Consider the following 12,622-nt stretch of genomic DNA (forward strand, 5'->3'; position numbering starts at 1 on the left):
ATGTTATTCTCCCCTCCTTTGTTCAAAACATGGTATTTATATCCTATGTAACATAAGATGGGTGGTTTTTGATAGACCAATCCCTGTCCTCCACATATCTCCAAATGTCCTCTACGACGACATAACCTGGGCATCTAAAGCTTATTTCCTGTGTTTCTACTAGGGCTGTCCCCGACAAAAAAAAATACTTGGTCAACCAAAAGTAGGCTTTTTTTCGACCAATCCAATCGATCCAAAACATGTATTTTTCCATATATAGACACCCTATGTGTTTTAATAAAATCAACTATATGTACTGAACTTGTCTGATGCTTTAAGCAGGCTGTTTGATTAAATAATTAAGACACACAAATTACTCAAAAGGGAGCCAGAGATCAAGATTGCCCGACCCTCCTTCTCCCATTGCTGCTGGCCTTCACAGAATTATGCTTCAGAAGTTGCCGTTAATAGGCTGCACCAGCGGTCGGTATACTTTTCCATTTGGAGTGCCAATTTATCTTACAATTTCTACCAATCTGTGTGCCAGTTATGATTTCCATATGCACATTTTCGTAGAACAGTTTAATTTCATTTATATTAGTCTTTGTATCTCAAAATCATTATCTGTGGTTAACAGGGGCGCAACATTCACTGGGGATGGGGGGGACATGAAATTGCATCTTTGTCCCCCCCCCAGTTTTATCATTGCAAAAAGCGGCTTCGGTGTGCTTTAGGACCATGCGGACGCCTCATAGCAGTCGGGTAGGCTGTTTGGCAGTTTCAGTCGGCTGGATTTAGGACCATGCAGACACCACAGAGCGGGCGGACAGGCTGTGTGATGGCAAAGCTATTATTATAGGACCAGCATGGTGCTGCTGTCTGCAGCTGCTGTCTCTGTGTGTTACGTTTTTTCGCCGGGTTGTAAAAGCAAGCAGAGCAGAAACTGGCTACCCTTTACTTGACTGATGTAGCTGGCAAGATAGCAGCTGTTTGACTGAACAGAAGAAAAAAAAGAAGATTTATTAGCAGTACTGATCTAGCAGTGTAACTGACATGTAATGTTAGCTAATCTGTCTGAAGAGAATTAACTAGCTAGCTAGTAGCTAACACAGCCAGATCAGTTCTAAACCACAGAGAGAACAATGAGAGACATTTCACCGGATGTATAAATGTGAAGCATCAGGTTGGCTTTTCCACTCACTACCAAATATGTTGGTGAGAGGCAGCCCAGTGGCCGACATTCTGCTAATTTTCTCATCAATGAAACATTTGATCTCAATACAGTTTTCTGTTTACAAAACTACAATCTGTTACGAACAGAGTGGACTAAGTTTTGTAGACTTTACCCTTTGCCAAAGTTTTAAAAAGTTGCGTTGTTTAGAAGGAGTGCAAGGGCGAATTGAGTTATTGCACACGCGCACTTCACAGAGTAGGCGTTCCCCAATGGAAATATGCAAATGAGTGCTAGAACACGGCAATAAGATCTCGCCAGCTCGTGCTTAGCGCTGCCCACCTCCTTGCTTGTTCTGCCCACTATGGCTCATTTGTTCCCATTTGAAACAACAGGTTGTGGTCTATCTTGGTTTAGTTATAATAATAATAATATGCCATTTAGCAGACGCTTTTATCCAAAGCAACTTACAGTCATGCGTGCATACATTTTTGTGTATGGGTGGTCCCGGGGATCGAACCCACTACCTTGGCGTTACAAGTGCCGTGCTCTACCAGCTGAGCTACAGAGGACCACATTAATGTTATAAAAAATATTTGATATTGCCGCCTGCTTTCTGGTGTCTGCCCTGTCTGCCCGGTCCTAAATCCAGCGACTGAAACTGCCAAACGGCCTACCCAACCGCTCTAAGGCGTCCTAAAGCACATAATGCCGCTTTTTGTATCACATTGCAAGGATAAAACTGGGGGGGATGAAAATACAATTTCAGAAAGGGCGGGGGGGTCATGTCCCCCCCCGTTCTCAGTGAAAGTTGCGCCTCTGGTTGTGTATATTACTGTTTTATTTGATGACTTTATTATTTCATTCCAAGTCATCATCTCATCTCTAACAGCCTCAATTTGTCAGGGCATGGACTCTACGAGGTGTCAAAAGTATTCCGCAGGGATGCTGGCCCATGTTCACTCCAATGCTTCCCACAGTGGTGTCAAGTTGGCTGGATGTCTTTGGGTGGTGGACCATTCTTGATACACACGGGAAACTGTTGAGTGTGAATAACTCAGCAGCGGTGCATTTCTTGACACAAACTGGTGCACCTGTCCTGGCACTTAATCCCATACCCCATTCAAAGGCACTTGAATATTTTGTCTTGCCCATTCACCCTCTGAATGGCACACATACACAATCCATGTCTGAACTGTCTCAAGGCTTAAAAATCCTTCTTTAACCTGTCTCCTCCCCTTCATCTACACTGATTGAAGTAGATTTAACAAGTGGCATCAATAAGGGATCATAGCTTTCAACTTGATTAACCTGGTCAGTCATGGAAAGCCAGCTAGGATCGTTGATTTATTTTTATTTTTATAGATATATGTTATTTGGTGTCTCCTTGGGCAGTCCTAATCACTGCTTCATTTCCATTCAAGTAAAACTGGATCCGGGTTTTAAGGGTTAAGATACAGTTTTCAACAGTTTATCATTGCTTCATACTTTCGTTTGTGAATTATACCTTTGGATTTACTTTTTGATTGCAAGCCTTTCATCCTTTTTACCTTCATAATTGTTGTACCTTTTTACCATCAACATCAATTTTAATCTGTCCATGTTTAACCATTTAACAATTAAGGAACTGTGTTTCAAACCCTGGACATTTGGTGAGTATAATAAATTGACATTTTTGTCATGGAAAGAGCAGGTGTGTTTTGTCCCTATTTTAGTAGTTCTTTAAAGTAAATAACGTATACTTTTATGTCTGCTGAATACCAACTATCAATGACTTAGATCATGTATTTTCATGTAGAGATACCTCGCGAAGCAACTGCTCTCTATTCTATCCCTCTCGATTGCGCATGGTCTGTGCTATCGGAATCGTTGGGACGTCCCTACCCCATTGAAGTTGAAATTTTAAATGGTTAAGGAAAGGGTTAAGGTTAGGGTTAGGTAAGGATTATGGTTAAGGTTAAGGTTAAAGGGGAATTTCACCCCGGGGAAATCTGGGCTTGTTTTCATCATGTCCGAGGCATTTCTAGGACAGTGAGATGTATTTTACACGTAATTGACCAGGAGGAAAGCAGGTCTGGGCTTTGCGCGCTGAATGATAAACCCTATGACGGCTTCCGGTGTATTGATGGGGGAGGGGGGCGAGATCTGAAAATAAATGTAGTCCTGCTTTGTGGCATTTCGTGATGGCTCTATGTTATACTGATCGAACTATGCTTTTTTGTGTGTGTATATGGTTGTCCTTGTTTGATAGAGCCGTTGGACACCAAAAGTTTGGGAACCTGTGATCTACTCTAATGGCATCATGCTCTCTTAGCATCTCTGTCCCAAAAATGTGTGAACTGTTGGTTGTAGAAATGGCCATAAGCCAAAATATTCATGTATTTATTGCTGTGGTCTACTGTCCCCCAGCCGCTTCGTCTGGCTGTTGGTATTATTTCTGATTATTTGAAACCCTTTCTGGCATATGAACTGGTTGTGTTAGGAGAAGTAAATCTTGATTGGGTTACTCATGCCTCAGATCAGTAAAAAAATATCTATAACTCAGCTGATAACGAAACACACAATGTAAAATGTAAAAAACCAAGCAAACTCCTCATTGATTGACGTTATCCTGACTAACCATCCCCATAAGTATTTGGCTAGTGGTGTTTTTGCAAATGATATCAGCGACCACTGCCCTATTGCTTTCATTACAGATACCAAATTGAAAAACTCTGACCCTTGCATAATTGTGAAGAGAAATAAAAAATTAAAATCTTGCCCCAGGCGTTCCTTCATGATCTAGATTATTCAGAGATTTTTTTCTTCTAGCTGCATACCAGACCCTGTTTTGGCACTTATATTTTTCTCATCCATTTTTACTTCTTTGTCTGATAAACATGCCCCTTTCAAGCGAAACAGAGTCAAAAATCAAACTAATCCATGGTACTCTTCTGCACTCTCAGACCTACTCTTGATAAGATATCAAGCCTGGGCCAAGGCTGGCTTATTATCTGATTGGCAGCTATTTAGGCAATTGAGAAATAGGTCCACTGCCTCGGTTAAACAGGCCAACTCAAACTACTTCCTTAGCGCTATGGCATACTCTGTTAGTGATCCCTCTAAATTCTGGAAAAAATGTAATTCACCGAAGCAGGGTATTTGCTCTACTTCCCTGCCTAAACAAGTAGTTTTAGACTCCTGCAACATTACTGAAAAAAGTTCAGATTTGTGATGCTTTTAATCAGCATTTTATCTCAGCTGGTTTCCTATTTGAAAGAAATGGTGGTCATACTGGTCTTGGCCAGTCAGTTGACTGTTCTTCCCACATACAGCCTCCAGTTGACTGTTCTTCCCACATACAGCCTCCAGTTGCCTGTTCTTCCCACATACAGCCTCCAGTTGCCTGTTCTTCCCACATACAGCCTCCAGTTGACTGTTCTTCCCACATACAGCCTCCAGTTGACTGTTCTTCCCACATACAGCCTCCAGTTGCCTCGATGGATGATCAGTCAACCTCACGTGACTTTGGAAATGATAGTCAGGGTTTGTCTTTTTGACAGCTTACAGAAACAGAAGTTCTTGCTGTCTCATTAGCTATTGACACCAATAAGTCATTAGGGGCTGACAACTTCGATCCGCCTTTGCTTATTAAGTATGCAGCACCCCTCATTGCTGGCTCAGTAACACACATTTTTTATTTAACTTTAGTATCAGGAAATATTCCAAAAGTGTGGAAAACAGGTTTTGTGCTGCGACTCCGTAAGGGTGGGGATAGTAGTGATCTCAAACATTACCGACCCATTTCGATGCTCCCTTGTTTTGTGAAAATACTAGAATCATTGGTCAACAAACAGTTACGTTATTTTCTATCTGTAAATGGTATTCCTAATAATAATCAATCCGGATTCAGACCTAAACATTGCACCACTACGGCTATCATGCTTGTTGTAAAATATATTGCAAATGCCTTAGATCATGAAAATAATTGTGCTGTCATGTTTGTAGACTTGTCAAAAGCTTTAAACACAGTAGACCATGGATATTCCATTGCTCCATCAGTTGGCCAAGCCTTTTCACGTTTGAAGACTGATTTTTAAGCACTGCAGAGGTCACCTTTGTATCTAAAATGAGTGCTAAATGCAAACAAAACAAAATGCATGTTCTTTTCTAGGTCCCATAGGCCAGATTTAAATTAATTTGTAATTACTAGTTTGAACGGTACACAAATTGAGCGAGTTCCTTCCTACAAATATATTGGTATCTGGCTTGATGACAAACTGTCATTTAAAAAAGATGTCACTGAGCTGGTGAAGAAGTTGAAGTTCAAGGTTGGTTTCTTTTACAAAAACAAAGTATTTCTGACTTTTGCTAATAGGAAGGAACTTGTCCAGGCCACTTTTATGCCTATTTTAGATTATGGGGATATTATCTATATGCATGCAGCAGCATCTACACTTAAACCACTAAATGCTGTTTTCCATTGTGCTCTTAGATTTATTACTGGTGATGGTTATAGAACTCACCATTGTGTTTTGTATCTAAAAGTGGGCTGGGCCTCATTGGAGAAAGCAGCATTTTGTGTTTATTTACAAAGCACTTGTGAGGGAAATTGTGTTGTCTGAAGAGATAGCCTTGAATTGTACATCTTGTCTCATACAATCATTGGTTCCTGTAGGTGCTGGGTAGAGATATGAGGGGGAGACGGTCATGACCCCCTCCTCAGACCATTTGGCAGAACGCCCAGAATATGTTCTATAAGTTAAGATAGGAGACGGTGCCAGTCACATGTGTCACGGCCCCTCCTCTGCAGTGCAGGGGCAGTTCCTCCTGCAGGCAGAGGAGGGTCGTTAGTGATTGGAGTTGGTGTGATTGGAGCCACCTGGGCTCAGGGTATTTAAAACTGCTTCACTAACCACTCTCTCTCTCTCTCTCTCTCTCTCTCTCTCTCTCTCTCTCGCTCTCCCTGCTCCTCCAGGTTTGATCCTGTTTTGTTTGTTCCTTTGTAGGTTTACATAGTTTCCACTCAGTCATGTTCACACACACACACAGATTCATGCATCCAAGCACCTTACCTACACCCTACATTATGACATTTCCACACCTCATTCCTTTTTCTTTGTTTAAAGTTAATAGTTTTTGGTTTACAATAAAGAACCTTTTGATTGGCCTATACCTGTTGTTCATGTCCCCTCATTTATGCCACAGGCTATGAGCCGGCCTGTGACACATGCAGGAACCAATCCTATGAACCATGCCTATGTAGCTACCGGGACTGCCCCGGTAGAGCTCACTTCAGACCGGTACTTTATGCATCTAAGTTTGACTGTGACCTCTCCAGCTTGCTGTTAATAAATAATAATTAATTTAAGATTGACTTCAGGTGTCCCTGGTGGTAATTTCCACGACAATTTGGCGTCAATGAACAGGATGGTTGATTCTGCCTGCGGAGCTTTCCAGTGGAGGTCTGCGACAGAAAACCAGTGGCGCATTAAGGCATGAGGGAAATTCTCGTCTGACCAAAAGACGACGAGGACCTGCCCAGACCAGACCCTTACTGTGAGCTGCCCAGGAGGAGACACATAATCCGCGAACAATTGAGGGACAGAGTCAATTTAAATGAATTTTCAAAATAATTTTCAAAAACAATAAAAATAAACATAAAAATGAAGAAATTACATCTATGTGGTCTGAGACCACTGTGGTCTGGGACTACTTAGTGTGTTTGGGAATAGTACTAAGTGAATGTGGATGTGAGAGTTGTGTGAGGGTTGTCTGAATGAATACCCCAACCAATTCTGTGTGAGCTGAGTTTTTCGATCTATAACGTTATCTAGGGGTTCCGTCCACCACCGCCCATCGTAGTCTGGGACTACTAGTAATAGCACGGGGTGTTTTATATGTATAGGAAGTAGCGGTCTACAGGCATTTCTGGGAATTGTCTATGTGGTCTGGGACCACTGTACCATAGTCTCTGGGAGGCTAGAGAACCGTTGAAGATACATATGGTGCATAGGATACACCTTGGGGGGTGTGGATGTAAATACCTATGTTGATTTATAACGTGATATAGGGATTCTGTGTGATGCAAAGATATGAAAGGAGAGAGTACTGTTACCGAATATGCTGTATGGATGTATAATGGGTTACTAGAGATTTGATAAATATACAACTTGCATACCCACACGTACGTAAGTGGTGTATAAAGTATTAACAGAAATGTTCAGAGTGGTCCCTTTATGGATCATTTGATAAAAATAAGGTTAAAGCATTGTATGACTGTCTAAAGGGTCTGGGAAATAAAGTCTCAGACAAAGGTTGGGGCATATCCACTTTTGGTAAAAGTACAGGACCTGACTTATCCCTAATCAATAAAACTATAAACACTTAAGGGATTTCCTCCACCCTGGTAATACATTTTGAAATAAAAACCCATGCCCTGTTAAATAGAATAAGAGCCTTGGGACTGATATTAAATTAGAGGCCGCCATCTGGTGTTTGGGTTAAAGATAAGCTTCTTGTGGACAAATAGATAAGACGCCAGTAGAGCCAAGTGGTACTCACGGAACTCAAACAGGCTGTAAGCGACACACTGGGACATTTGGGACAGAGGTATGAATAATTGAATAAGAGTAGATCCAAGTAAATGTTTTTTAGTACTGAATATTGAGCTGATAACCCAGCACCAACGTTTTGAAGGACCTAGTAGATTTGTTAAACAACAGGTTTCATATTTTAACTAGTTGATGTCACAGGGACAGTCAGTATAGAACATATGTCAATGCAACAGGTGAAAATGATAAGATTACAAGAAAGGGGCTCTGGGATTGTTTACTTTAGAAGGTGCCTATTCCACTTGACGGGACACGGTATCATCTGATGTGTCTGATGTATGATTCTGTAAACGCATGGTTTTATCAAGACTTCCTGCTCGATTAAGATTAAGCATTTTTAGGACTGACTAAGTTTACCAATGATTCTATATCTCACCCTTTGAAAGGCTTCCTGAGGCAGGTGCCTTAGGAGAGCAGTTATTGAGACTGTGTACTATACAGTATAAAGGTACCCGGATCTGGCTGTTAAGGGAGCTCCCAAATTAAGTAAGGCCTGGCCATTTTGTTTGTTTTTACCCTACGTTTTACCACACACGCCAGCACCCACACACAACCCACCTGTAATGAATATTTGTTAGTGGTGTTAACCCTCCTGTTATGTTGTGGGTCAATTTGACCCGTTTCCACTTTTGCGTTGTCTAAAATACTAGTTAACCACTCTTTTTCGCCATGAAATTACATGACTTTTCCTCATTTAGGGTCATGAACCTAACTGCAAAATGTGGACACACTGATGTGTTGTGGAATGTCTGTGTACATTTTGTATACAAACATGATGTTGTGGGTCATTTTGACCCGGAGGCTTTCATGTGTATATATATTTGCACAGGTGCAAAACAAAAAAGTGTCTTTGATGTATTTTGTTTTGACTGGTCCTGGTTGCACTTTTAGAATTGTGTTTGGGTTAAAAAGGGCTTTCCCAAGCTTCTCCTCAGTGTGAGAGCAGCAGGTCCCTGACACAGACACTCAAAAATGAGCTCCAAAAGATTTTCAATCAATGAAGTCTTATCACAAATTCTGGACTGTGACAGTGAAAAAGAAGAAGAGGTTTCAGAGACAGAGGATATTTCAGAGATAGAGGACAATGCTGTTGATGATCCAGATTTTGTCTTCATTGAAGAGGATTCAGAGGAGGAGTCTGCCGTACCATCCCCTACATCAGATGAGAGACAGAGCATGCAACAAGCATCATCAAGAGAAGAGAAGACATGGAAGTCTAAAGATGGTCATATTGAATGGTCACCGTCACCACAACGAGGTCAAGGTAGACTCTCAGCTTCCAATGTAATAAAAATGGTTCCAGGACCTACACGATTTGCTGTCACTCGAGTCCATGACATACAATCAGCTTTTGAGCTCTTTTTACCCCAAGCAATAGAGAAGATTGTTCTGGACATGACCAACTTGGAGGGGAGCCGTGTGTTTCAAGAGAACTGGAAGCCACTGGATCGGATTGACTTGCATGCATACATTGGATTGCTCATATTAGCTGGAGTCTACCGGTCAAACGGAGAAGCAACGGCCAGCCTGTGGAATGAAGAGAATGGAAGGCCAATATTTCGGGCAACAATGTCTCTACAAGAATTCCACATAATTTCTCGGGTGATTCGCTTTGATAACCGTGATACCAGACCGGGTCGACGTGAAAGAGACAAACTAGCTGCAATCAGAGATGTATGGGATAAATGGGTGGAAATTCTACCGTTACTGTACAATCCCAGTCCTCATGTTACAGTTGATGAACGCCTTGTTCCATTCAGAGGACGTTGTCCCTTCAGACAGTATATGCCAAACAAGCCTGCAAAATATGGCATCAAAATATGGGCAGCATGTGATGCCACATCAAGCTATGCATGGAATATGCAAGTTTACACTGGGAAGCCACCCGGCGGAGTGCCTGAGAAAAACCAGGGGATGCGGGTGGTGCTGGACATGAGTGAAGGGCTGCAAGGTCATAACATCACGTGTGACAACTTCTTCACATCCTACCGCCTTGGTGTTGAACTACAGAAGAGAAAGCTGACCATGGTTGGAACAATCAGAAAAAACAAACCTGAACTTCCCAGTGAGCTTCTGAAAATGCAGGGCAGAACTGTGCATTCCTCTAAATTTGCTTTCTCTGAAAATGCAACTGTTGTTTCATACTGCCCAAAGAAGAACAAGAATGTTCTTGTAATGAGCACAATGCACAAAGATGCATCGCTGAGTGCAAGAGAGGACATCAAGCCACAAATAATACTGGACTACAATTCCACCAAAGGAGGAGTTGACAATTTGGATAAAGTCACAGCAACATATAGTTGTCAGCGCATGACTGCCCGCTGGCCTTTGGTGATTTTCTACAACATTGTGGATGTGTCTGCTTACAATGCCTATGTCCTGTGGACTGAAATCAACCAGCAATGGAATGGTGGCAAATTGTACCGACGCCGGCTTTTCCTAGAGGAGCTCGGCAAAGCTCTCATCACTCCCAAGATCCAGAGGAGAGTCCGGCCTCCTCGGTCGACAGCAGCTGCATCTGCCGTCCAGAAAATTCAAGCTGGACCATCAACACATGCCTCCAATCAACCAGAAATGGATCCAGTGGATACAGGCAGTGGCAAGAAACGGAAAAGATGCCAGCTCTGCCCCCCTCGACAAGACAGTAAAACAAGCACCACTTGTGTAGAATGCAATAAATACATCTGCAGAAAGCACACACACACATTGTGTTCAACATGTAGAGAGAAAGACTGAAGGGATAATATGGACCAATAGGGGGGGAAAAAACCTACTTGGGGAAACTGAAAAATCTTGTTTGTGAGAAAGGAAATATGTTTAACAAATAGTTCTTAAATATTGTTTAAAAAAAATAAAAAGTATTGTATTTCTTCTTTCTGAAATGTCTGATAAGACAAAATAAAGTTGTTTCTGTTTTTACTTAATTCTTTGACTGTCTTGAGTGTGTTTAAACTGTGTGGGTCAATTTGACCCGTAACATAATGGATGTCATTTTTTTCCAGCAAAGCACAAGGGTTAATACTGTGTTTGATTTATTGTGTGGGGTCTTTTTATTTTAGTTTTAGTGGGTTTTTCACACGTTAGCAAGGATGCACCTGAAAGGGTACACAAATGAAATTTTCTGAAGTATCTACATTCTGAGTTTTGGTTGCACACATGTAAATTATCTTGATAAGAATTGTACTGAAAAAGCCAATGTAAACCTGATACACAAAATGTTTGAAATGTTTGAAATGTTTGAAATGTCTTTAAATAATGTCTGAGATACAGGGAAAGAAAAGGGAAAGAAACACTCACTTAATGGGGTTGAATGACCTCTGACCTCTGTTCTGACTTTCTGGTGAGGCCTGATCACCCTCACAAGAAAGGCTGGAGAGATTGGGTAAGATTTAAATGTAATATGTAAACACTGATAATTAGGAAGAAGTTTATAATTTATCAATAGTCCTATGTGTGATTCCAGACCACGAGAAAGAGAGAGAGAGAGAGAGAGAGTGCTGCCCCGGAATGAGGGAAACCTGTCTCTAGTCTATTTTACTATTACCTTATGGGATACAATTATTTCCTTATGGAGTTATCAAGAGTTGTAATTCTAATTTGATTTGTTATTCTAATTCGGTTATTTTTTATTTAACCGGCAGTGTTGTTGTTTTTTTTGGACGCATGAATCACGATGTGAGTCATGTGTCCAAAGGGGGAATTACCAGTCCCCTGGGGCCCTTTGGTAAATATGCAAATTCATTTTCTTCACATTCCTGCCTGTAAAAGGAAACAATATACACTGCTCCAAAAAATTAAGGGAACACTAAAATAACACATCCTAGATCTGAATGAATGAAATAATCTTATTAAATACTTTTTTCTTTACATAGTTGAATGTGCTGACAACAAAATCACACAAAAATGATCAATGGAAATCAAATTGATCAACCCATGGAGGTCTGGATTTGGAGTCACCCTCAAAATTAAAGTGGAAAACCACACTACAGGCTGATCCAACTTTGATGTAATGTCCTTTAAACAAGTCAAAATGAGGCTCAGTAGTGTGTGTGGCCTCCATGTGCCTGTATGACCTCCCTACAATGCCTGGGCATGCTCCTGATGAGGTGGCGGATGGTCTCCTGAGGGATCTCCTCCCAGACCTGGACTAAAGCATCCGCCAACTCCTGGACAGTCTGTGGTGCAATGTGGCGTTGGTGGATGGAGCGAGACATGATGTCCCAGATGTGCTCAATTGGATTTAGGTCTGGGGAACGGGTGGTCCATAGCATCAATGCCTTCCTCTTGCAGGAACTGCTGACACACCCCAGCCACATGAGGTCTAGCATTGTCTTGCATTAGGAGGAACCCAGGGCCAACCGCACCAGCATATGGTCTCACAAGGGGTCTGAGGATCTCATCTCGGTACCTAATGGCAGTCAGGCTACCTCTGTCGAGCACATGGAGGGCTGTGCGGCCCCCCAAAGAAATGCCACCCCACACCATGACTGACCCACCGCCAAACTGGTCATGCTGGAGGATGTTGCAGGCAGCAGAACGTTCTCCATGGCGTCTCCAGACTCTGTCACGTCTGTCACATGTGCTCAGTGTGAACCTGCTTTCATCTGTGAAGAGCACAGGGCGCCAGTGGCGAATTTGCCAATCTTGGTGTTCTCTGGCAAATGCCAAACGTCCTGCACGGTGTTGGGCTGTAAGCACAACCCCCACCTGTGGACGTCGGGCCCTCATACCACCCTCACGGAGTCTGTTTCTGACCGTTTGAGCAGACACATGCACATTTGTGGCCTGCTGGAGGTCATTTTGCAGGGCTCTGGCAGTGCTCCTCCTGCTCCTCCTTGCACAAAGGCGGAGGTAGCAGTCCTGCTGCTGGGTTGTTGCC

Source organism: Coregonus lavaretus (assembly GCF_964263955.1).
Source record: "Coregonus lavaretus genome assembly, chromosome: 1".
Lineage (NCBI taxonomy): Eukaryota > Metazoa > Chordata > Actinopteri > Salmoniformes > Salmonidae > Coregonus > Coregonus lavaretus.